The sequence below is a fragment of the Mixophyes fleayi genome, chromosome 2, assembly GCF_038048845.1.
Source record: "Mixophyes fleayi isolate aMixFle1 chromosome 2, aMixFle1.hap1, whole genome shotgun sequence".
Lineage (NCBI taxonomy): Eukaryota > Metazoa > Chordata > Amphibia > Anura > Limnodynastidae > Mixophyes > Mixophyes fleayi.
This window is the reverse complement of record NC_134403.1, coordinates 99415392-99442106: the sequence shown is the minus strand read 5'-3', so window position 1 is coordinate 99442106 and position 26715 is coordinate 99415392. Positions and strand designations below refer to the sequence as shown.

General features: G+C 38.6%; 1 protein-coding gene across 5 annotated transcripts in view; it reads right to left on the bottom strand.

Annotated features, from left to right (window-relative positions):
* ELF1 (E74 like ETS transcription factor 1) overlaps positions 1-26715 on the bottom strand; it is a 106082-nt gene that overhangs the window by 40298 nt on the left and 39069 nt on the right. Inside the window, exon 1 of one of the 5 annotated variants that reach the window (XM_075199783.1) lies at positions 3568-3590. The exons of the other annotated variants lie outside the window; for them this stretch is intronic. The gene's annotated coding sequence lies outside the window, so the exon portion shown is untranslated. Of the gene's footprint in view, positions 1-3567; positions 3591-26715 lie in introns of those variants that run through there. 5 annotated transcript variants of the gene reach the window in all.

The following is a 26715-nucleotide window of genomic DNA, read 5'->3' as shown; positions in this document are numbered from 1 at the left end:
ATATCTTGAGAAACAATCCAATTATAAATAAATACAATTATATTACATAGTCTACCATAAGGGTAGTAAAGGCACAACAGGATTTCTTCATAGAACACTTGCTCTTCTTGACATATCACATAAATACAAATGACATTTTAAAGATTTTGCAGTATAGCAGATTTTTATTTTGCTTACTGTGATTAAAATGCATAGTTTGCAAAAGTGAAAAAAATCAGATCAAAGCACCGATCCTCTATTACCACCCCCGCCTCCCCAGTGTACTGCTAAAAATAAATATATTGGCATAAGTAGCCAATTGTTTACTTTACACTTGCCAAATAAAAGCAGGGATTAACATCAGTTACTAATAGCACTTGGTATGGGATGGAGCCTATCATGACTGGTAATGAATTATTAAATATCAATCACGATAAGTTTCCTTCCTAGGCTTGTGTGCTGTTAATTATTGTTTCCGATCCCTGCCACAGGACAATTGGCTGTCTTTATTAAGTGCCATCATTTTTCATCTATTAATTTAAATGCAGTGTTTGTGTGTGAATTATGCAGTATTTATAAAGCGCAATTATTTCACATAGATTTATACAAGCAGGCATTGCATACATGACGTAACAAAGGGTTTAAAGGGCTCCGCTTGTGAGAGCTTAGAATCTAAAACTATTGACATTCTTTATACTATGTATCAAGCTAGCTCTTTTCTGCAAACAGCCTACAAAATGGACATCATCTTTAAAGAAAGTTTCCACTTTATGTTACATATTTTTAGTATATACCTTCCACCGCTACAGAATACTTTGTTTGGGGTTTCTGCCTGTAACCCCCAACCATTTGTTGTATTTACATGTAGCCTTTGACACTGCTTGGATCTCTCCAGACCAAGGCTATGAAATGATTGCCACCACTAAATACTACTACTACTATTTATTTTTAAGGTGCCACAGGTTTCGTAGCACCGGATACAGAAGCAAGTAACAAATAGATGCGCTAATACACATAACTAGCACAGATGATTTTGAGTAATGTTATGGGGACTTACACAGAGTGCAGCAAAATATATGACAGGACGTACAAGGGAGTCATACAGTAGACAGACGTAGGAGAATAGAGAGGACCCTGCACGTGAGAGCTTACATTCTAGAGGGAGGGGTGGTGAGAGACAGTAGAACTAGCTAGGAGAAAATGGAGATGGCAGGCTATGGAAGAGAAGGTGATGGATAAGATGGTCAGGAAATAGTAGGATAGCCAAACTTGAAAAGGTGAGTTTTGAGTGAGTGTTTGAAGGATTGAAAGTCGCGTGAGGCGGGGGGGTAGGGAGTACCAAAGAATGGGGGCAGCATGGGAGGAGGTAATGAGAGGTGAATTGAGGCGGAGGTCAGAGGCGGAGCAGTCAGTAGGTATGTACCTGGAGACAAGATCAGAGATGTACGTGGGAGAAGTGTCAGGAAGAGCTTTAGTAAGTAAGAGTAAGGAGCTTGAACTGAATTCTGAAAAGGATGGGGAGCTAATGAAGAGATTTACACAGAGGAGTAGCAGGGGAAGAGGGGATTTGGTTAGACGAATAATAAACTTGGAAACCAATTTATATATATATATATATAAACATTTTCCAACCCTAGCAGCTCTTTTCAATAAATTGCAAAAAAAAAAACAAATATCTATTATATTTAGACATTTCCAGTTTTTGCCCACAAATGGTGAAATGGAGCCAAATTACTGAGCTGACTAAGCAAAACATTAGGCTGGTCACACCCTGGCTGTGCACCGGGTCACTTCTGTCCTCACCGTGGCATGTTAGCACAGTCTGAAGATGACACATGATAGCGGTCATCTCCCAACTACATTTTGCAGCATGACAGATGTACTGTTACTTCAATGCCTCCCACAGGATGAAAGAAATGCTTAATTGGATTTACAAATAAAATGCTGCTCCTTGTATTTGCTTTATAATTTTTCAGGGGCATATATAAGTGATTTTCAAAATAATTATTTTGCAATAATGGAGCTCAGCAGAACACCATAATTATAAATACAGGGTATGGCAAAAGGGGCCAATACCCTGTATTTATACAGATAAAAAGACAAACATGTGCCAGAAATTGGCACTTGCTCTCCACCAAACAAGCATGTGGCGGCATTTCGGGAATATTTAAGGGCATGTTTGCCTATTCATTGTCAGCAGTTTCTATTTAGCAGTTTTCCTGTACATTTGTTTTTAGAAGGGTACCCCAACAAGACTGAAGTGTTGAAGCTATTAAAATCAATGAATAAAATACAAGAGTTACACTAGATAGAACCTTTCACCTAATACAATGCTTTCAGCAATAAGCAACATGTACTGCCAACAACAAAACTGACAATACCAAATGGTTATCTTGAGAAGCTGTTTCATGCTTTGCATACCTGTCTGGCAGCTAGCCAAGATTTGTTCTACTTCTTAGGATGGCGATAGCCCATTCCCATTAGAAAAAATGCTTTATTATTTAAATAAAACATTTTCTTTACTTTATTTATTTTTTTACAATTTTTTAACTTTATTATTTTTGTTGTCACAAGTAGAACTGGAAGCTGTATAATGTCGGGTCACACATGGGCAACGACCCTGCACTGGCTGGAATAGTGGTAAGAGCCCTCTTATTGCTACCAGCCAGTATCATCGCTCAGCTGCCCTGGCAATAGGTTGTTAAATTGAATGAAAGAAGATCGTTCTATCACTGCGGTAAGCAGCAACAGAGAATCTTCCTGATCAGCTATTATTGATAAATAGACCTCTAATACACAGGTGTGGAATCTGCTGCTACACAAATAGGTGTCAATGGGTTTATCTATACAGAGGAGACCTAAAAAAAGATACAATTTTAAAACAAAGAGTTCTGGTGGGTCAAAAAGAAGAACAATTGTGATATATGATATACAAGATCAGTTCCACAGGATTGCTGGCCAAAGGGCATCACAGACTACACAATCTCCATTCCTTGAAAACTTTAGTTTAGTCACACACTCAGTATTTGTGTACTCTATTAGCAGCAAACACTAGGGACCACACTAAAATAAACATACACAAAGCCTGTGCTAATAATTCGCTTATCAGAACCACTATATTCCCAGGTTTCAGGTAGTGTTTACTTAGAACAGTAAGTGTGCACATATAGATGTTTGCAGGTTGATCTTCAGACAAACACCAATCGCATTATACAGCAGTACGTACATCAGAGAGGTCAGTAAGTCACCTTACCTGCTTTACTCCCCTCCCCTACAAACTGGTATACTGCAGCAATATTTATAACCGTGTACTATGACAGTACAGTCTGATATCTTATACCCATGCAATTACAGCACAGCTCACACACCCTACAAGTCCACGAAACACACACGAACATGAGAGTTTTAGAGCAGCTTGTGGCTGCATTTTAAACCATGGTTCATCTTCATCTGACATGCATAATATATTATACACAATGAAGTGCAAGATCATTTTGCCTAAAATACCACATACCTTATAAACATACATGCCATATATAGTATATGGGGTATATTGCTGGCATAAAAAACCCTGTTCCCTTACCTTACCTGCACTGCAAACAGGCGATGGGCAGGGCAGACACTGAGAAACATCTCTGTCCCTCATTCCTATTTTCAGGTTGGAACTGACAGCAATCGCCAGTCACAGCCCAGGGAGGGCCGGCTGCTATTACCGACCAGGACCTGAAATTCCAGTTCTCTTACATTGCTGCCTGCTTTCCTAGGCAAGTGGGCCCGGCCTACATGGTGTCAGGTTGCACAGAGCGAGCATTTGTAGCACCTTCCAAAACAAACATATCACATACCTAGATGTGCCTATACCTGTTGACTTCATACTTAACTCTTTCCTCCCTGTATCAGGCACCAAAACAAAGGATGAATTTCCATGCAAACACATCTGATTGTATTTATTTTATTCACATACAAACACTTACCTTTTACATTGAATGACATGTTTTTACCAAGCATGTGTGGTTCCAGATATATGTGAAACCAAGCATGCATGTTATTATTGCAGCACATCAAATATTATATACCGTAGTTATTTTGTGGTTCACAAACTGCTTGTGCACCAAAAATGACCCTGTTCTAGACATAAAATTAAAAATTATTGCTAAACTACATTCTGCAAAAGGAAATTTTGTAATCACAATCACTGTAAAGTTCCTGGCCCAAATCCTCTCACATTGATTCATAGGCTTAAAAATATAATGGCGCTAAAAATAATAATAAAAAATACATTAGTGTACTTTTTAAAAAAACAAACAAACAAACAAAAACACGTTATTTATACTGAAGAAAAAGATACGATGAATACGTTATATCAACCAACAGAATTGTTTCCACATTATTATATCATTTTTTAAATGTACCTGGGATAGGGAGGGGCAAGATTCAGTGGCAGGTACAAAACAGGGTAAAAATTGAGCCATTATACAAACAATGACGCAATATATTAATGTACCTTCAATGGAAAGGTCACTTGCCAAAGACAGCAGCCATGTAAGTAGTGTTTATTTACACTTCTGTCCATTTGCTAAAGAAATACAGTTCGCTTCACACAATGTAATGCATAGAGTACCAGCCTACCAAGCTAGAAGCGCTCATATTATAACACTGTCTTTGCAGGATGACCATTCTCAGGGACAGGCTGGGCTGGAGGGCAGAGGTGCATCTTCCCCCCGGGTCGGTCCCATAGTGGGCTACCTTGGGCTGGGTCACCTGAATTTTTTTCCCATTAAAATAGGCTGCTGACTTGATTTGCCCCCCGGGCTAATATTTGCCAGCCCTCCCCTGACCATTCTGCTGCAGACAATGTATAAATCTGTAACCATATCTATTGAGACATTCCTTTTATCCTATTCATCGTTGGAAATTTCAGCACTGCAGTATGAAAGTCTAATGCAAGCCTTTCTGGAAAAGTATAGTACCACAATCCTCTAAAGATAAGGAGAAAATAGCACAGTTGTCACTTCCGTATTTCCGTGTTCACATTTGCATCAGAATCATAAAAAGGTTAGAACGAGAGGTTTCTGTACAAAGCTAGGAAGATATAATGTCAGTGAGGAAGTAATACTTCCACGTGATGTTGACGTACTAGGACTACAATACTTGCACCCAAGGTGATGCCAGAAGAGAACATTGAAATAGCATTTTTATATGCGGATAGAGCTTTGCATATAAAACTTAGGCAAAAAGTAATAGCCTTACATTACCACATTAGTAAGCATTTCTTCATTTTCCATTGAAGACTACTATATTTTGCAATAATTTACCAGAAGAACATACTATTATTGCCCAACAAAAAATTAAAAAAAAACAACAATAAACTAGGTTTCAGTTAGGGGTTCAGCATAATTAGTGGCCATATATTTTTGCGCTTCAATATGGAACAGTTTTTATAGAACAAACAAATGCTTCAAACTGCATTCAATGGAGCTCATAGAGGTGGACGCACTGGTGCCCCAAACGTATGTAGGAAAATATGAACATATGGAAAAGCACATACTAGCTGTATGTATCTCAAGTGGGTTCAAGCTCTATAACATTAGGATATGTGCCAGGTTTACATCAGGAGTAACAAGTGTGTACACAGAGTAAGTGTAGAGGATAGTGCAGGGATATGCGGCTTCACAGTAATAAAGTCACATTACCCTATTTGTACACAATATAATAATGTAATGAATTCTCTTATACACAGATAATAGTGTGTGGATAGTTTTATTAATAAAATATGGAAATATCATTTACCATATAAAATTATAAACACAAACATCTTCTCAAGTTTCAAAATGAAAAATGGGACTTTTTCTCATTTTGCAGTCCAAACTGAAATGTGAAATAAGACAGTTCATGTAATATAGCAGGCACACTAATGTATAAAGTATCAGTGGGAGGGGTCAAGCTGTAATCATCAAATCTGAAGTGGCTAATTAGTGCTGTTGATCATCATCATCAGTGTGACTTGTAGCACTAGCCCATCAGCACCTGCAACAGATACTCCAGCTGACAGGTGTCTATGACTATGTGTCAAGGTCTACCTCAGCTGCAATTCAATGAGCATACTCTTACTGTACTCGACCTACGCTCCTTGCATTTAGACTACCCTCCACTGTTTTTGGCCGGATGTACGCCTGGTGCAGAAATACCAGCGTGCAACTTTAAGCAACTAAATCAAGAGATAAATGTGTGGCTGTAAGTTGACGATGTAGTTTCAGCCTTAGGTGTATATTTACTAAACGGTGGGTTTTAAAAAGTGAAGATGTTTCCTATAGCAACCAGATTCTAGTTATTATATATTTAGTACATTCAACAAAATGACATCTAGAATCTGATTGGTTGCTATAGGCAACATGTCCACTTCTTCAAACCAGCAGTTTAGTAAATATACCACGGAGTCTACAACCAATTATTTTTGAAAGGTGACATAAAAGGATATTAGCGGATACAGAGGCCATTTATTTATTTAGCTCCACCATTTTATTCAGCGTAAGAAAATTACCACAATTTTTAGAAATATAATTAAAAGTGCTTTAGTCTTTGTGCATCTGTGCATTTTAAAATGACAATCAGTATTAAGTAGTTTAGTAAACAAACAGATCAAAGTAGTACTAGTTTTATTAATTATACACCAAACAGCAATTATACTGCAAATAGCAGGGAAACCTACAAGGGCTATGGTTGATTAGCCAACATTTAATAACCTGGAGTCAAAGGTGAGCAAAATAATACCCCATGCTATTATTAACAAAAGTAAATACAAAGAATTCATGAAATATTTACTTAGATATACAAAAACACACACAAAGCCCCAAAAAAAAGTATATATTGAAGATTATAGATTTAAAACAGAAACCATATAATAATCAACGCTATGGCTAATATGATAATAGGTGAATCTATAGGGAGGTAGAAGCTAACACAGGTTAGAAGGGAAGTAATAAGGAAGAAAAATAAAACGTAGGATGAGGAGGAAGGGAACGGTTCATGTGTTAATGCTGGTGTTACTCCCTTGTGAATATAATTTTTGGTTGTATTATATATTGTATTACAAGTTTAGGTTACATGTATACCCTGCATTTGCACCTGTAAATTAGGAAGCATCTTTGAGAGATCAGTGAGAGCTTTTCTCATAATGATGCAATAAAAAATACAAGATTAATATGCAGCTATATTGCTATGATTAAAAAAAGCTATATGTAGACTTGTACAGAGAGCAATGGAAAAATCACAGAGCTGCCTGTTTGTCCTGCTGTATGAAAGTAATGTAATGCATTACATCAAACAGTTTTACATAATTTTGGCAGAGTAATTGTGCATTCATCACCCACAGATGTATCCTTTCTACATTTCTGATACAGCCGTTTCATTGCGGACTACAATTACCTTCATGCGACAGGTGGTTCTTCATAAATTCAAATCATACTGACCAGAGCCTTGTAAATTTGATTGATTACATTTCACAGTGTACCGAGAGGCACATGTGTGTCAAAGTGTATGAACCTATTTTGACGTTTTCCTACTTTCTCACAAGGCAATGCTAAATCAGTTACTTAGTAGAAGCCGGCATTATCACCCATTCAGACTATATTGTTAAAGCATTTTGTGGCTGTAAATAACTCCACACAGAAATAAAATTATACGGTAACAACTACCACAACCCCAATTAGTACAACTACATGGCTCTGGTGTCTGGTATCGCCATTATTTATGAGATATTCCAGAAGAGAAGGAGAAGTTGCTATCTAAATGCTCAAATGCAAAATAACATCTCTTGCAGACTATAACTGACAGTTGATGAAGTTCTGGGGGGTAAGCATCATACAAATATTGGGATTTTGGCTAGCTGTTGGAAGATTGTGTGTTGCAGTGTCATTTTTATTTTGGGTGGAGTTCTTCTTTAAAAAGTATAATGATTTGTCCATGCAGAACCTTGTGAAAACAAGTCCTGAAAAGAAGAGGAAGCGGTCACTTTGTGGGTGTATCTTGCTGTATTTTTGTGAAACACAGGAAGTCCCGTAACTGGGTCTTTAAAGTTAAGGTATGATGGAAGCGGCAGAGTTACTATAGTAGCTGCATCACTATTAAGTGTCTCCCAAGCACTAATCCCAACATGCTTCATATTATAACAAAGAGGAAGAGAAAAAAGGCATTACAGAGGGGAAGACAGCACAAAAGGTACACAGAAAACACAAACGAGAGAGAGCGAGAAAAAAAAAAACAGGAGGAGAAATGCTGCCTGCACACATTGCGATATCACACACTATATTGTACAGTTGGCCCAATGTTACATAATGTGTGACCAGAAGAAGACTGCACTACTCAATAACAGTGAGATTATTTCATAGTTGCCTACTTTTTAAATCTGTACTCCAGGAGATTGGATTGCAGATCATGTGACAGAGGGTAGGAGGGGGCGTAATGACGTAATTACATCACTATAGCCCCGTCCCTACCATATAATGCAGAATTTCAATGTATTGAATAGCGGGTGGCGGGGTTTAATGAAGTGATTAAGCCCCACCCCCGCTATTCAATGTCGTGAATTTTGGCATTTTATGGGGTTTGGGAGGTTTGCCTACTCTTCCAGAAGGACTCCCTGAAATTCGGGAGCCTCCCGGAAAGTCCGGGAGAGTAGGCAAGTATGCAGTATTTTCAGTCAGATGACTGATATGAGCCTGTGTGCGCCGTCATCGCATTAATAGGCCCCAGTAATGCCAGAAGCAATCCATCAGATCACAAGTGAGTGGCCAAATTAGACACTAATCCTGTCACTGGGCGCTCACACTGACTTTCATAACTGACCCATGTCTGGACAACTAAAGACAGAATTTAGATATGAACCTTGCTGGTAAAATATAATAAAAACTGTTCAGTGATATTACACTGCAGGTATGTTAAAAAAAAGAAAAAGAAGAAGTATTAGCATGCATTATTACAGGCCGCTGACACACAGGTCAAAAAGCGGATTCTGTGGGGATTTAAAATGTGTCAACATCACTGGCCCTGTGTGTCATTCAACAAATCCACACAGTGTATTAGAGCAAAGCAAGTCTGCCACCTCCTAACATGAAAACCTGCTACAGAGGAGTGAGAGAAAGTATGATGGACACATCCGTCCATCCGTTTCTCTCCTAATTTGTGCTTCTTTAAACGAGCACTCAAAACTCACCTGTTCCTCAAAGCCTAGCAACCTTCTACCTAACCCCGCATCTTCTCCTAACGTTCTACCCTCTCTCCTCCAGGTCCTTTTCCCCCATACTTCAACTTCCTCCCCTTGTGCCTGTTTTGTTCCACCCCCCCTTAGGATGTAAGCTCGTATGAGCAAGGCCTTCTTCCCTCTTGTCTCCACACCTGTTCTTCTACTCCGCCTCTACTGCATTAACCTGCCTGGAGTTTCTGAAGCATTGGTATTTTTGTTTATTGTTCTGTACTGTCTCACCCTGTATAGTCTACTGTTTGTACTGTCTATGGTGCTGCGGAAATCTTGTGGCGCCTAACAAATAAATGATGATGATAATAAGAATAATAATATCTGGATATATAAGCACATACATACCTAGCCATATCAGACAATTCAGGCATGCTGTCCAAATAGCCAAAGTAGTAGTGCGTTCAGACGACCAGTTATCACTCAAACACATTTTCAACCTGTCTCAATCAACATGTGAATATTCCCAATCAGATGCTACTCGGGTTCGGCGATTGTTTTGTAATCGCAGCATCTATGGACAGTGATATAATTTCTTCAGTTAGGACTTTTGAATACTTTAGGATAATTATTCATAAGGATGCCTCTTTGAATGCAACATCCACTTGTGATTTGCTGGTGTAGAAACTCTACTTGTGAGCATTCTCGCCCTAATCTGTGGTTGGTCACATCACAAGCTTTAAATATTTATTACCCCTACAAAATCATCTTCAAACTCCTGACCACCACATACAAGGCACTCTCCCAGTCTACTGCCCCCTACATCTTCAACCTCTTCTCCATTCACACTCCTGCCCGCTCCCTGCGCTCGGCCAATGACCGTCGTCTCTCCTCCTCTCTGATTACCTCTTCCCACTCCAGAATCCAAGACTTCTCCCGGGCAGCCCCCCTTCACTGGAATGACCTCCCTCGCTCCGTCCGTCTCTCTCCCACTCTAAGCTCCTTCAAACGGGCACTAAAAACCCCACCTGTTCCTCAAAGCCTACAACCCTTCCACCTAACCCGCTCTCCCCTCCCTCCTCCTGTCCCCTCTTCTCTCCTTTACATCAACTGGCCCCTTTTGTACCCGAGTTTTGTTCACCCTCTCTTAGGATGTAAGCTCATTTGAGCAGGGCCCTCTTCCCTCCTGTGTCCTTACCTACTCTTCTGCTCCGTCTTTTCTGCATTAGCCTGCTTGGAGCTCCTGAATTGTTGGTATTTTTGTTTACTGCTCAGTAATGTTTTACCCTGTACTGTCTATCGTCTGTGCATTGTACGGCGCTGCGGAACTCTTGTGGCGCCTAACAAATAAAGGATAATAATAATAATAATACCAAGCATTTTTATTTTACAAAGCCAGACACATTTTTCTCTCTTAACTACATTTTACTAAACTAAATGGAATGTTATATTCCAGTACATGAGATTTCTTCGACACCACTTTGAAAGGAAAATGGGACAATGTCATCAAAATTATACAATGTCATTCTGTACATTTATCCATTTTGTGTGGATGACATTTTGTACCAATTTCTACTATTTTATTATTATTAATTATTTTTCTTTAAAGGCCAAAAGGTGTTCTCTGTGCTCCATTTGAACGTGCAAAAGTCATGTGGTGCACACAAAAAAAAAAAGTATGGGTGGGGGGCGGGGGGTGGTATGGTATATACTTTAAAATGTAGGTGTCCATAACATATCTCTCTCATGTCCAAAATATACTGTCAAAAATTTTCTACTATTCACAGTTACAGCGAAACTTGACTAGTGGTTTATTCACACTTTAAATCTCAATCACTAAGGAGTGCATCATGGGTCCTCTGTAAATGTTTCAGGTATATGGATACTATGTGTAGGATATGCGAGTGTTTGTCTTCAAGGTGGTGTCACACAGGTGTATTGAATGCTAATGCATGCGGAAACACTAAAGTGAATTTGGATTGCACACCCCCTTCCACAAGAGTGCATGTATGCTGAGAACATTGCTTGCCGTGTTTTCTGAGCTTATCTGCCAATGTGTGACAGGGGGGGTGCGAGTGCTCCCCATTCACTTCAATGAGCCAGCAAAGAGCCTATGAGCACTGTGAATACTAGCACTTTTATAGGGAGGAATTCACTAGATTTTCAGTGTGTGCTGGCCTTGCTTGTGTTTGGTGTTAAATGCAAACATTTATATAAAAAGCAGAGGAAGGAAAAATGCAGCCTACTAATTTGTTATAAAGCAGCATCATTGGTTCATCCATAAAATGGCTGCCTCCACTGTGAGCAAGCAACACGTATGCTTTATGGTCACTTGTGTGTTATAGTGAAATAAACGTCAAGAAGATCCAGGACCAATATCTATATGCTATAAATAAAATGTAGAACTTATTGTGCAGACAGAAGCAAAAGAATAACTGGTTATGTGATCGCTGCACATGACGGACATGTATGAGATGAGGCTTTGTTGTGTGTATGGAAAGCATCTTTTCAGTTAGGCTGCACCTGGTGAGAATATTCAGTTTTTTTGTTTGTGTTTAATAAAAAGAACAAGGAGTGACTGTCATCAAATATTATTTTCCACTTAGAATTTAAAAAATAAAAATAAAAAAATCAAACATTCAACCTCAACATATAGTAGATTTTCCACTAAGAATGAGTCTGGCTTTTCTTTCTTACATACGCTGGGTTACCACATGAACGGAACAACAATGTATCCACATTACACCAGAAAACAGCAAAACATACAAAAAAAAACAATTTTAAATGCACATACACAATTATATCATTCCAGTTATATTCATTCAGTTCAGATATCAGACAGCCTGATCAAATCACTAGGAACTAGTTCTTAGGAAATGATAGGCTGAATATTGGTTCAGCCCACAAAATGTTGACTTCTATGTGTTTAGGTGACTAGTTCATATCTAATGATTGTACCCCATTAGATACCTGCCCAGGGTGCATCGCCATGCAAATAGTGATCCATAGATCTTTAGGATGTTCCTCCGCCCAGCAAGTACACCATACTTGCCAACTTGACTCCTTTCCCCTCCGCGAGATGCACTCAAGTACACCGAAACATAGAATTTGATGGCAGTAAAGAACCTACAGGTCCATTTAGCCTAGGGTGTTCCACAGGTAGGAAACACATTTTGCTTGCTTGGTTCTGTCCATTCGTTCCTAATGTATAGGCCCCAAACCCAGCTGTTACATGGCTTATGTTTATGTTCTCTCATAATGACACTCATGTGAACCATGTGAAGTTTGCTCAGGTCATATAGTCCACCCCATACTTCATTTTTGGTCCTATATTAAAGGTGCAAAAAAAAAAAAAAGGATACTGTTCTGGGAAAAATGGGACACAAGTGAGCCTTATACATAACTGTCAGCAAATAAAAACACATCTCTTACCAGAAAGACTAGGTAAGAAGACCAATTAATAATAATTTAAATTGGAATAAGAAAGCAACAAAGATCCACACTTATTGAAACTATCCATACTTTTTTTCTTTTAAGAAAAAAAAGTATAAAATATAAAGTTACAGGATGGTGGGTGCCATAAAAATGCCTTGTAGGGCCACCAGCTGCACAGCTCTGGTATATATCTACTGAATTACTTTCAGATCAATTCAGAATCAAGGAAAATAATGTAATACATCCTTTCAGATGTGAAAACTGTTTAACAGTAACTTTTTAGACAAGGGCGTGATATCTAAAGCATCCAATCAGATTCTGGTATTTTTATAGTACAGTTGAGCGACATGCGACCCCCCCAGCTCTTTCCTGCTTTATTGCCAGATTTGTTTGTTATTGCTTGTATGTAATCAGTGTGGGGGGGGGAAATCAGATTTTTTTTTTTGTAAATCCGGGGGATTTTTTTTTAAAAAAATGATTAAGTAAACAAATAAACCAAGTAAAAACAATAAAACAAAGTTCTTTTAAATACTGTAACTCTAATATATATTTAATTTAAATGACTTGACAGTGTCACCAATCATTGCATGGCACAGCAAACTACACACAAATCACAACACAAACTGAAAAAGGAAAGAAACAGCAATGATGTTAAAAGTTACAATAATTGGCAATTGCCTTGCCCGATTTGTCAATATGAATGAGCCTACACAAGTTTTGTAGCTCATACCTGCCTACTCTCCTGGAATTCCCGGGAGGCTCCCGGAAGAGTAGGCAAAGCTCCTGAAATTTGGAGGGGGCGGGGCTTAATCGTGTAATTAAGCTTCGCACCTCCATTCAATGTCGTGAATTTCGCGGCGGGGCTATGGTAACGCCCTCCTCCTAGCCCATGTCACATGACTTCCCCTCCGGATCTCTCAGGGGTGAAATCTTAAAAGTGGGCATGTATATTGTAGCTTTGTCAGTACCCAAGCGGTTTCTCAGTTTTGACTGCCCAAACCAAATGTAGAAAATAATTTTTTTACTGAAGCTGTGAATACTGGAGCTGCTAGCAATTGCTCTGCTGCTACCATGATATTTTCATTACCAGCTACATTTTTTTTTAACCAATGTGCATTTTCCACTAGTCTATCGCAGAGGCGGATCCGGAGGGGGGGGGGGGGGGAGGGAGGGAGGGAAATCGCTTCAGGGTCTGCACACTATGTGCAGGTCCGTTTGGCAGAGACAGGCGGTGAGAGTATACTGCCCGGCTGCTCTGACTGTGTTTACACAATCAGAGCAGCATTGTGACCAACATTGTGGTCAAACAAGAGGTCAATAAACGGGGTTTCTTTTGCTTGGAATTTGTCTAGTGTTGGTAGAAGGGTATTTGAATGTGGCTTCTTTTTCTTTGGCAAACTTAAGAGCTTCTAACTTTTCTTGAGCAGAGTCATAATTAAATTAGGACAGCAAGCAATAGCCTTAGATACAGACCTTTTATTAGTAGAGCAGCTAATCAAAGGACTATGGTCCATATTGCACAGTATGCCAATTACCATTAAAAGCTTGTTAAAACCCTGTTTTTTTAATGGTGATTTAAATAAAAAATAAAAAAAAATCATGTGATATAAATCCCGATTTAAATTGTGATTAAAATCAAGTTGATTTAAATCGGCACACCCTGGGGCAGCACGGTGGCTCAGTGGTTAGCACTTCTGCCTCACAGCGCTGGGGTCATGAGTTCAATTCCCAACCATGGCCTTATCTGTGTGGAGTATGTATGTTCTCCCCGTGTTTGCGTGGGTTTCCCCCGGGTGCTCCGATTTCCTCCCACACTCCAAAAACATACTAGGTAGGTTAATTGGTTGCTATCAAAATTGACCCTAGTCTGTCTCTCTCTCTCTGACTGTGTGTGTGTGTGTGTGTGTGTGTGTGTGTGTGTTTGTGTGTGTGTGTATGTCAGGGAATTTAGACTGTAAGCTCCAATGGGGCAGGGACTGATGTGAATGGGTTCTCTGTACAGCGCTGCTGAATCAGTGGCGCTATATAAATAAATGGTGATGATGATGATACCCTGCTTGTAACATTTGTTTAAAATGGCTGCTGATGTATTATACATCATCATCATCATTTATTTATATAGCGCCAACATATTCCGTAGCATAGTTGTCTTTCTTTGATCAAATGTATTGTTTTAACTTTAATTAAGGGTAACATACGGCCCTTTTGAAGGTCAGAGGGCTTCCATAAGACCCCTGAAGTGCACCAGGTTGCCATCATTGGTTTAGAAAATAACCGCAACTGTTTGATTGGTTGCCAACTCTTCCACACAGTCCTCTATTATACCCAACTTCCACTAAAAATAACTCCATGACAAAATTAAAACCACAGGTCCTCAACAATTTGGGTGAAACTAGTCCCTGAAACCTCAGTCGAATGGTCCCCCAAGGAGCACTACATGAAACCTAAACAAAAAAAAGCTGCTGATGGAGTGTGTAGAACCCCAACATTTGTGCTTTGTAAAAGGAGAACGAAGCTGTTAAACAACCACTATAGAGCACTATAGTAAGACAGCACCTTCAATTGATGAACTTGTATTTTAAGCCAATTAACTGTGTTTATGCTGTGCAGCAAAAAAGCTGCAATCGCTGCCATTTCACTTGTCTTATAGAAAACCAATAATACCACGCCATCCAGGTAACATTATATAGAGTGATGCCAGACTTGTTTTGCATAGTTCTACAAAGTTATTGGCATAGCACTAATCTATATCATTGTACTTAGCAAATGGGATAGTTCACATTACTTTGGGGCTGATTTATCAAAGGGGGAAAAGCCCTATTCCTGAAAAAATCAGGGATCTTCACTGGTGATATGGCTTTTGCCGCTTAGTCTCATAAATGAAAGGGGTTACTAATAGCCACAACATTACTAGTCAGCGATAATCCCGCCAGCATTAAGTATTGACAGCTCTTGCCAGGGAAGCCTATTTATCAGGTTTGAAGGCAGCAACTGTATACCATATCAGGATGGCATTAATAGAAATACTGGATTTGGGAAAAAAAAAAAATTACATTTTTTTTTTTTAACCCTATGTCTCTTTTCAAATGAAATGGGTACTGCCCGAATCTTCTCAGAATAAATATCAATAAGTAACTCTTATCTTTGTAGCAGTGAAGGATTACTCAACTGTCATAGCAATAAAATAATATTAAATCCAAATGACACTTATTGCAGAGATTGCGTTATCTCTGAAGCTGCAACAGACTATACACACACACAAATAAAAACACACACAAACCTAATTTATTAGTCATTTCAGCAAACTATCACTCCGATAGCCAAACACAAACTTTTCACATTAATTGATTAGCTTCATTAAACACTCTAAAAAGGTACATACTAGAAATGGGACTGCATTAATCCCCAGACTTTTCCAGAGCTCGATAAATACAAATTATTGTCATTCATTGTGTCCCGTGATTCACAAGGGGCACTGAGGATATGCGTGAAGATATCAGACAGAAGCTCAGAATAATGATTCTATAATAGACTAGGTAATACATTCACTCTCTAAATTATATGCATGATTTAAAATGCCATTTTAATGTGTTGATTTGAGAAGTGAATGGAAGGTTTTGTCTGACAGTTTACAGACAGTTCATCTCTGTTAATGATGTCCTTTTTACACATGTTATTACTAATCCAATTTGGGCCATATGAAATTATACACTTGAAACACCAAAGGCCAAAGCATTGAGTTTGGGAAGGAACATCAAGCGGAAAATACAGTGATTTTTACGCTCCCTGCATTTACAGGTTTTTTTTAATTTTACTTCTCATATAAAAATAGAAAATAAAATTTGGTGGAAATCATTAAGTTCTGTTTTAAAATAGTTTACCAGAATATATTTACAGAAACATTAACATACATTACGGTGATTAATTACAAGTTACAAAAATGAAGCCGTATTTATGTCACAAAAGGTGGATAAGAACAAAGGTTCCTTATCATTCATCTCCAGGCTGTACGTCAGGACCTTAAACTATACACCCTACACACAGTACACTACACCCTGGGCTTCTTATCCTGCTCATTATTGATGCAGTTTCTTGTAATTAACTTTCATACGGTCTATGTATTAGTATATGATCGTTAAAAAATGAACCAAGTAACAAAATGGGAAATAATCCAAAAAAACGTAAAAGCACAATTGGTCAACAGTGTAGTAGCTGATAAAACACAATATGTTTGCACAGAGAGAGTCCTGGTTCCCAACATAAATGTCTTAGTGATTGATGTTTTGGGTCCCCACTCACAGGTTCTACTCCAACACTAGCTTTTACACTCTCCACCTGGCAGCCTCTTGTCAGGCTTCACCCTCACACCACGCTATATATTTATACACAGAACTACTGGGACTCTCTCTCTCTACCACTTACATTTCTCTTTTGCAAGAAATAAGTATTCAAGTAGACTGAGTAACAGCCTCACATGTAAGCTGCTATTAGAGCCAGATAACATTAGAGCTAATGGTGTTAGAATGGGCACATCCGTCGAACCGTAAGGCATCTCTATCTCAGTTCTTGTGTCACACTTATGAATGTCAACACCACTTACTTCCACCTCAAGGATTTCTTTATGCTGGTACAATGCACTTATGTGCAATGAGCACAACACAAGATAAAAAAACAGATTAAACCAATACACAGACATTTGGCCATGACCCTTATAACATGAACCATATATAATTATTATTATTGTCTCTATGTACAGCGCCGCAGTGCTGTCCAGGGAATATGAACTAGGTTGGCAGAAGCTAAAGAGACCTATCGCTATATTTTTGGGCTGATAGGAAACAAAAAAAAGTTTACATCAGTTACACGGTTTATAGCAACATCACACTGGTACAACATGCATGTGTGGTAGCATGGGAAAATGTGTGTGTGTGTGTGTGTTGAAGTAAAATCTTGGGGAGCTGGAGTAATTATATGGGGCAATGTTAATTTTGTATGACTATCACACATTCTAGTAAAAATGTACAAGGTCTTGTTACACTGGCAAATGGGTTCTTCTTTCAATCAACCTTTTTAAACATTTTTTTTTTTAATGATTATATTCTTTAGGTATAAGAAACATTTTCTGACCTATAACATTGAGGGTCTGAAGGATGTCACACAAATACTATTATATCAAGTGTAACCTGGATGTAAAAGTAGCAGCTCCGTTGGGCACCTCCTTGCATTAGTGTTGGGAACTCCGCGTGACATACTCATGCACCAGGTTTGTCAGTATTCCGCTACCCCTGCATTTATTTCCATTGAAACACAACATAAACTCTGTATCAGCCATCAGACTCAGGGGGCTAAAACAATGGGTTCATGCCCTGTCATGTGACATATGTCCTGTAACTACCACCATGGATCTAATTATGGCGGTGTAGGCAAAGCGTGTAGCTATTACCATTTATTGCTTAAATGCTGCAATTGAGCGTTATTTTGAGTGTGTACCGCAAATGTACAGCATTTTTTTTTAAACGCTGCTTGTGTTAGCAGAGCCAAATTGATTAGCTTAGGAGTCAACAATAAGAAACAGATTGTGTGCACTGTTTGCATTTGAAACAATAAAAAAATGCTGCCATACCACATCTGTTCATAGTACACTGTTAAGCGGCAACTCCATTCTCCATTATTTATTTTAAAATTTCCCCTTCTCCCCAATAGGTAATACTGCAGGGGTTCCACATCTGAGGCCTGAACTGTTCTTTATATATACACTGAATTCTCCAGGCTCAATATTGAAAGACAACGTTACTGGACAAAAAGTGGATACTGTAGAAGTATTGACAATACAGCATACTATTCCTAAACACATAGAATGGTTTACTCATTTACCAAATATTAATCATGTATTCTAGTTAATGTAGGTTAGACTAGAGGGGTCTTTTGCAATGAAGTTAATTAACACCACAGTCTTTCTACATCTGTTATGTTGTTGGTGGTTCAACCGACAGGAAGCACAAAGGCAGATATGCAATATTAGTGACAAATATTTCCTGCCTTTCCGGCATCAGTTTTGCTTCTTCATTAGTTAAAAATAATATACTTCGCATCAGAAAAAAAAAAGACAAAGATAACGGGTGAACATAGGCTTACTACTGACTGTCGTGTCTGTGTGTATATACACATAGATATTAGTATAAAAAAGAAATATATAAGGGTAGGGAACAAATTTCTGCCCTAGTCCCTTAAACCAAATAAACACCCCATTGCAGTAAGAGATGAGCTACATTTTCAAAACTGCTTTGCAAAATACTTTACTTATTGCAGATTTGACTATGAAATTTTCCACATTTCACAGCAGGCCCAGCTCTATTCATAGTGAAATCCAAATATACATATACAGCACAGAGTGGCATCAAAAATATGGGACTTGAACTGAAGTATTGCCAGAATTTCGTACCTCTCTAAAACGGCTTCTTCCATTAGAGTAGTAACTCTATTTCTACAAAATTCTGCCCCAAGTTTGCAGAACTGCGACAATAGTCATGTCAAACCTATACACACTTAGCACTAACTGTGTGAAATCAATATTGTTTTCCCTTAAATTTATTTGGCAACTTCTACCTCTTATAGAGATATCACATATTTACTATATATTACAGCTGTTACTGATATATAAATAGGCCATAAGGACGCTTAATAATGTATGTATGTGGCAACAATTTATCCTAATTATGTTATTTTCATACAATAGCTTGTGTCGACGTGCTGTAACATAGGCTTGGATGCCTAAGACATAAAAGCTTATTTGAGACCATATAAACAAATTCTCTAACAATAGAGCACACTGAGGGGTAGTTGCACTGAGCCTTACAAGACCAGGATCATCAGCCTTTACAAGAATGTGTTACTACAAAGTTGAGAATATATGTTATCATGGGGGAGGGGAGATATGTTACTTCAAAGGTAAGCAGGGGTAACATGTTACTCCAGAGATGAGAGAGGGGGGGGGGGGAATATGTTACAGACGGGCATTTGTTACAGGGGAGGAAGGAATAGGTTACTCCAGAGATGATGGGGTGCAGTGGGGAGAAATATGTTACGTTACTATAGAGGGGTTGAGATTTCTGGTATAACTGCATAGAGGTTCCTCTTGTCCTGCAGTAAAAATTCTACTTATTTTACATGTGTAAGCATGTTTTATTGTGGCCTATTTAAATGAATACTATATCTCCATGCCACTGGAAGGCCACAGACAGTTGTGCACCACTGCTCTCTACACAACATTCTGTGCAAAAATAAATACAAATGTGACACAGATTACAACAGTAGTGGCCGACTGCATGATGATGTCACATGATAAAGCTCAGAACATAGCAGGTACCATATGTATTAGTGTGTGGCTGTCAGAGGAGCGTGGTCATGTGACAGAAAGCACCTCACTATACAGAAGAGGCAGGGTTCATTTCAGGAATGGAAGAAAAGCTAGTTGGAGTATCAGTATGGACATTAACATTAAAGAGACTGGTGGGGAAAGAACTGTTAACTTGATGAGGAGTTCAGAAAGAACAACAACATGCTTAAATACATTTAAGATTAAACAGAATTATGAGGTCAATTCCATGAAACATTGGACATAACTATCAGAGAAGATAATTCTGTCACTGTCAGGACTTTTACACATAAAACCATTCTGCTCTGACTCAGATATTTCTCACTTAAAGCCAGCCCATAGGACGGAAGAGAACAGAATAAGGATATCACTTGTACCATTCAAATGATTTCAGCACGGTCACATGTTTAACAACTACAGCATGTAATCTAGCTATGCAATGATGACTGTATTCCTCCCACCACCCTGTACAAACTGTTCTCTTCCCACTTGTATACACGCCCTGACCACCAGAATTCAACTGAAATTATTAAGATCTATGTGGGAAACAAAAACAGAATGAGATTGTGAATGTTTATGTACGACAATGATATCCTTATGTCGACTCAATCCCATCTGGCAGATCTTGGAAGTGATAAACATAAACTACACACAATAAGATCTAGATGTTGGTCCTAATCACTATATGTCTGGATCTATGGTCAGATCCAGTGATTAGATGAAAATCATATACACACACAAAGTGGTATCCTGCATAGTGGACCATGAATAATTAAAATCCAGAGGCATTTTGAGTCTTTCAACTATCTTTGGAGGTCGGTGGAACCTAAATCAACCACATATACAAGCATTAAAAAAAACAGCAGTAATCTAGATTAAAAACAGCAAGCACCAGTGTGTAGCTATTGGCGCTGTACATATGTATATGTTCAGCCAGAATACCAATAAATGCAAATCTGAGGTTTAGATCCTCTAAATGCTTAGTTTGGAAATGGTGGTGCTCCAAAGCTGCATCACGTACCTCCAGTCTGTACACTATAAACATTAATACTACTGCCAATGCATGCTAGCTCAATGATATAACCCAAGCAATGCCCACATTTTACCAGGAGAATCAGTTTCAAATATACTACACACAAACTCTTTCTGGAATGTCAACACAGTTAATATTTCCCATAAAATGTGTGACTTTCCAATAAGACATCATTCTTAAGCCAACGGCTTACAGCTTTCTACAAATTTACTTACTCCCTAAAGACACTACTACAGTACTATTCCAATGTAACCATCTATTATAGCATCCTGTAACAGATTTTTTTTTTTTTCAAACACATACAGCAGAATTCTTTTCAACACATGTAGGTTTAGAAGAGGTTTCAGAACCACGGCGTGATAATACACATTATTGCTTTAGCAAGAGGACATCTATAATCACAATTCAACAACTATTATCACATACAGCCTCACTTACTAAACTGAATAAAATGACTTTCAAAAAATAAAGAGAAAAGACCCAGATGAGCATGTGACTGCAATACAATTCAATTAAAAGCACTGTTTCCCAATTTACTAAACTGGGATGCCAAGCAATGATGTACACTGCAGGTGCTTCAGCCCAAACCTGCAGAAATAAAATGAACAATTAGTAGCAAGTAAGTAAAACTGTCTCCTCTATAACTTCATTGGTATAAAACCCTGGCTCTTCCCAACACAGCTCTGGCAAAAAAAATCCTGTTATATTATCCTAATCGGGTCGTCCCAACATGGTCAAAGCAAACAAGAACGACATAAGACAGGGATAGTCAACATTCTGCACTAACTTCTAGTACCAATCAGCTCTCTTACGTCTAGTGCAGGCCTGTCCAACCTGCGGCCCTCCAGATGTTGTGAAACTACAAGCCCCAGCATGCTTTGCCAGTAGACAACCTGTTGACAGCTGGAAGGGCATGCTGGGACTTGTAGTTTCACAACATCTGGAGGGCCGCAGGTTGGACAGGCCTGGTCTAGTGCATGCTAACCTAATAAAAGCAAAGGTTTGACTACCTACTATATGTTATTTCTCATTTGTACCATGATAGTAAATGACCCTTTGTGCCCATGTCCCCCCATTTATATTAAGCAGCGGTCATCTGGAGGAGATAAGAAATTGAGTGACCCCATCAATCTTTAACATCTTGCCCTCATTTGATAAGCAAGAGGCCCTTACCAATATCTTAAGTAATGGTAAAGGGTCCCTGTGTAATTGTCCATGAAACCAAACTCTAAAATGACCATCATCAATCCCCCATCATCAAAGAACTCTTAGTTAACAAGAAAGCTGAAGAAAAGGCAAAAGATCAATCATCTGTTTGATAAATTTGATCAATTATAATAATTTCAATAAGAAGATGACTACAGTGTCTTTCTGTGGGCTTATTGGCAGGAAGTCCAATGTAACTAATAAACATTCCCTATTTTGTAGGCTTATTTTAAATGTCTTTGGTTCCAGAAACCAAACACAGATTACCTTCGGCCTTGCCAGTGTCCACTGTGTTCTGGCAAGACATAATACAGCCGCCCTGCCAAAATAATAATGCCGCTGCAACCAGGCTGACTGTCGGCTATTAAGGTTACATTTCCCTCAGTACACATTTAACTGGCCGTACAAGATGAGGAAAGCCCATATTTCCTCACAGCTCTATTCCATTTCACAGAAAGTCACGTTTCACAGGGATAGAAACCACAGATCGTTGCAAAATATATTTTGTATTTAATCTGGAGCAGGACAAGAGTACAGATTTAAGTTCAGTATTCCCACACTTGCTGGAAAATGTGTATTGGTCATTTACTTGGCACACACTTAAGAGCAATATATTAAAATCGTTAAAAGGGACAGGATACTAAAAACATTAGTCTGATGGAATAATTTACGTTTGACCAACCCTGTGGAGAAATTTACTTGAATATACATAGATTACAAAGCTGCTTAGTAATATTTTTGAATCACTGACACTTAATGTTCTTGCATTATTATATAGAGCAGACTAGTGGGTGGGTGCCACCCATCTTACCCTTCTCTACTTCTCTTTCCTTTCATTACTGTTTCTCTTATATTTCATGGAACAAGATTGTTCTATAGAAAGGAAAAGATGCCATGAAGTCTGTGTTTTTTTGGAGACAGATAATGTATTGTAGTAACAAATAGACAGCTAATAATTAAGTGATGCTCTTGGAAAGTATACAATCTACTATTTTCAAGAAGCATTTAACACATTATGTCAGTAAAGGCATTGTCAAGTTAACAGGTTAAGTTCCATTTGGATAACAACAATACAAGTCATGAGGACAGGTGACCAGTTACATCTCCCACTGTTCAGCCCAGGTGTATCTCTCAGTTTTGCTGCAAATGGACGCAGATATCAGGTGATACCATCACAGTGCTGGGAACATGGTTTTGTTTCCAACCCACGTGTTGTATGTTCTCCTTGAGTCTGCGTGAGTTTCCTCTGGATGCTCCAGTAGAGTGTGTGTGTGTATATGTATATGTATGTGTATGTGTGTGTGTGTGTGTGTGTGTGTGTGTGTATATATATGTGTGTGTGTGTATATGTATGTGTATATATATATATATATATATATATATATATATATATATATATATATATATATATATATATATATATATATATATATTTATTTGTGTGTGTTAGGGAATATAGACTGAAAGCACCACTAGGGCAGCGACTGATGTGAATGATTAAGTGTTCTCTATAAAGTATTGCATAATATGTAGGCGCTACATAAATAACTGGTAAGAAAAATAGCATAAAACTATATATATATTTATTTGTGTGTGTTAGGGAATATAGACTGAAAGCACCACTAGGGCAGCGACTGATGTGAATGATTAAGTGTTCTCTATAAAGTATTGCATAATATGTAGGCGCTACATAAATAACTGGTAAGAAAAATAGCATAAAACTATGATTGCAACACCACTGTTGCATCATAAACTACATCATATTTACCAGCTTAATTCATAGTAAAAAGGTTGCAAAAATAAAAAGTGCAAATTCAGAAATGTGAACTATGCCTTAAAAAGAAGTGGTAGTACTGGTTTTAAAAAGTTAATTTCAAAGTGTGTACATTATTGTTACAAATACAATATTCATTCCAAATACACATACATTATTTATTATCAATTTGTGTCTATGTAGGAAACCAGGGAAAGTGTTCAGCTGTACACTCATACACATGGCCTCATTCAAAAACATTTAAATGTCTTGTGACAAACACCTGTATATGCAGTACTGTGCAAACATTTTAGGCAGGTCTGGAAAAAATGCTACAAAAGAATGCTTTCATAAATAGAGGTGTTAATAGTTTATTTTTATCAATTAAAAAAATGAAAAATGAATTAACAGAAGCGACATCTAAATCAAATCAATATTTAGTGTGACCACCCTTTGCCTTCAAAACAGCATCAATTCAACTATGCACGAAAACATAGGAACTGGGGTGCGGAGAATGACAGCAGGTGCTCTGAACTGATGAGTCAAAATTTTAAATATGTGGCTGTAACAGAAGGCAGTTTGTTCGCCAAAGGGCTGTAGAGCGGTACAATAATGAGTGTCTGTAGATAACAGTGAAGCATGGTGGAGGTTCCTTGCAAGTTTGGGGCTGCATTTCAACAAACGGAGTTGGGGATTTGGTCAGGATTAATGGTGTCCCTCAATGCTGAGAAATACAGGCAGGTACTATCCATTATGCAATACCATCAGGGATGAGTCTGAACAGCTCCAAATTTATTCTACAGCAGGACAACGACCCAAACATACAGCCAATGTCATTAAGAACTATCTTCAGCATAAAGAAGAACATGGAGTCCTGGACGTGATGATATGGCCCCCACAGAGCCCCGATCTCATCATCATCGAGTCTGTCTGGGATTGAAGAGACAGAAGGAATTGAGCAAGCCTACATTCACAGAAGATCTGTGGTTAGTTCTCCAAGATGTTTAGAACAACCTCCCTGCTGAGTTCCTTCAAAAACTGTGTGCAAGTGTACCTAGAAGAATTGATGCTGTTTTGAAGGCAAAGGGTGGTCACACCAAATATTGATTTGATTTAGATTTCTCTTCTGTTCATTCACTTTGCATTTGGTCAATTGATAAAAATAAACTATTAACACCTCTATTTTTGAAAGCATTCTTATTTTGTAGTATTTTTTTTTCCACACCTGCCGAAAACTTTTGCACCGTATTCTATATGCGTAGAGCCTGGAACCTAGATATAAAGGGGTCGTGAGGATTGGAGTGGACACACTTTTCATGTCCGTTTTCTTTGCTTTAGAATTCACTTACTGCTATGCCACACCAAGAATCAGCTTCTTGGCTTTGTATCTAGAGTACATCGCTTACAACTTACATTTCTACTAAGCCTTAGTCATATAGCCATAGCCCTGATGTCTAATAAAAGTATCATCGCAGCCAACGTACAAAACTCCCATTACATAGTTTACCTTTCAGTTAACTATTAACTGGTGTGTGGCAATACAAAATAGATTGCACATACAGGCACTGAGAGTATTTTTATTTTCAGGAATATAACTGAATAAGTAATATGCAAGGGAAATGTAAAGAGTTATACAAAAAGGACTATAACAAGTTGACAAGTACTAGGGCAATTAGAATAATCTCATGCACACTGATGTATGAAGAGGAAGGAACAAACACTAGCCAAAGCATAAAAAAAGTGTAAGGCTAAAACAATATAGAATACAACCGCAATACTCGCATATATGAGGCTTAACTGGCCTTCCTGTGTACTACAAACTAGAATACACAAATGCAATATTCGATGTATACACACAGATATCTACTGCATGGTTCTCTCAAGACAAATCAATCTTACAAGCAGAGCCGTAACTTAGAATTCTAGTGCCTGTGGCGAGAAAGACAAATGCCGCCCCCCTAGCCCTCAATTTTAACCAAATGAACCTAAAATATTCCTAAATTGCGCCCCCCTTCAGCGTTGCGCCCTGGGCGATCCCCCCAGTCACACAGCCCTAGTTACGGCCCTGCTTATCAAGGCTACTCTGCTGGCAGTGGCAATTTATACCCCATTCATACTGCACCAAAATCCCGGGTTTTTGCCGGGGCGAGCTCAAACGACCCGGGTCTTGGTGCAGTATGAATGGTACAAGTCCAAAATCCCGTGTCTAAAAACCCGGGTCTTCAACCCGGGATTTATCGAGGGGTAATTCCCGGGTCGGACCCGGGTCGCCTGCACTATGAATGGTGCAACCCGGGTTTTTCAACCCGTGTTGCACAGAAAACATGCTGATTGGCTGTCTACCTGTCTCTGGAGGATGATGTCATCGTTGGAAGCCCGTGAAACATTGTAGAAGCTTTTTAGGAGAGATGGTGGATGGTGTACTCAACATCAAGCTGAAGCAGAAACGTTTTTTTAGGGAGAAAATTGCTTTTATTAGTTTACAAAAACAGTGTTTATTTACAGCAGTTATGACACACTGGACGGAGGAAGAGGTGCGTGAGCTGCTGAATGACAGAGGGGAGGAAGAAATTAGAAGGCAAGTGACTGGGACTGTGAAGGATGCCACAATGTACTACAACATCGCCAAAATACTCACACAACGTGGCATAAAGAGGACACAGCAACAAGTCCTGAACAAATTGAAGTCCCTGAAGAAGCAGTACACTAAAGTCCATGACCACAACAGGCGCAAAAGTGGCGCT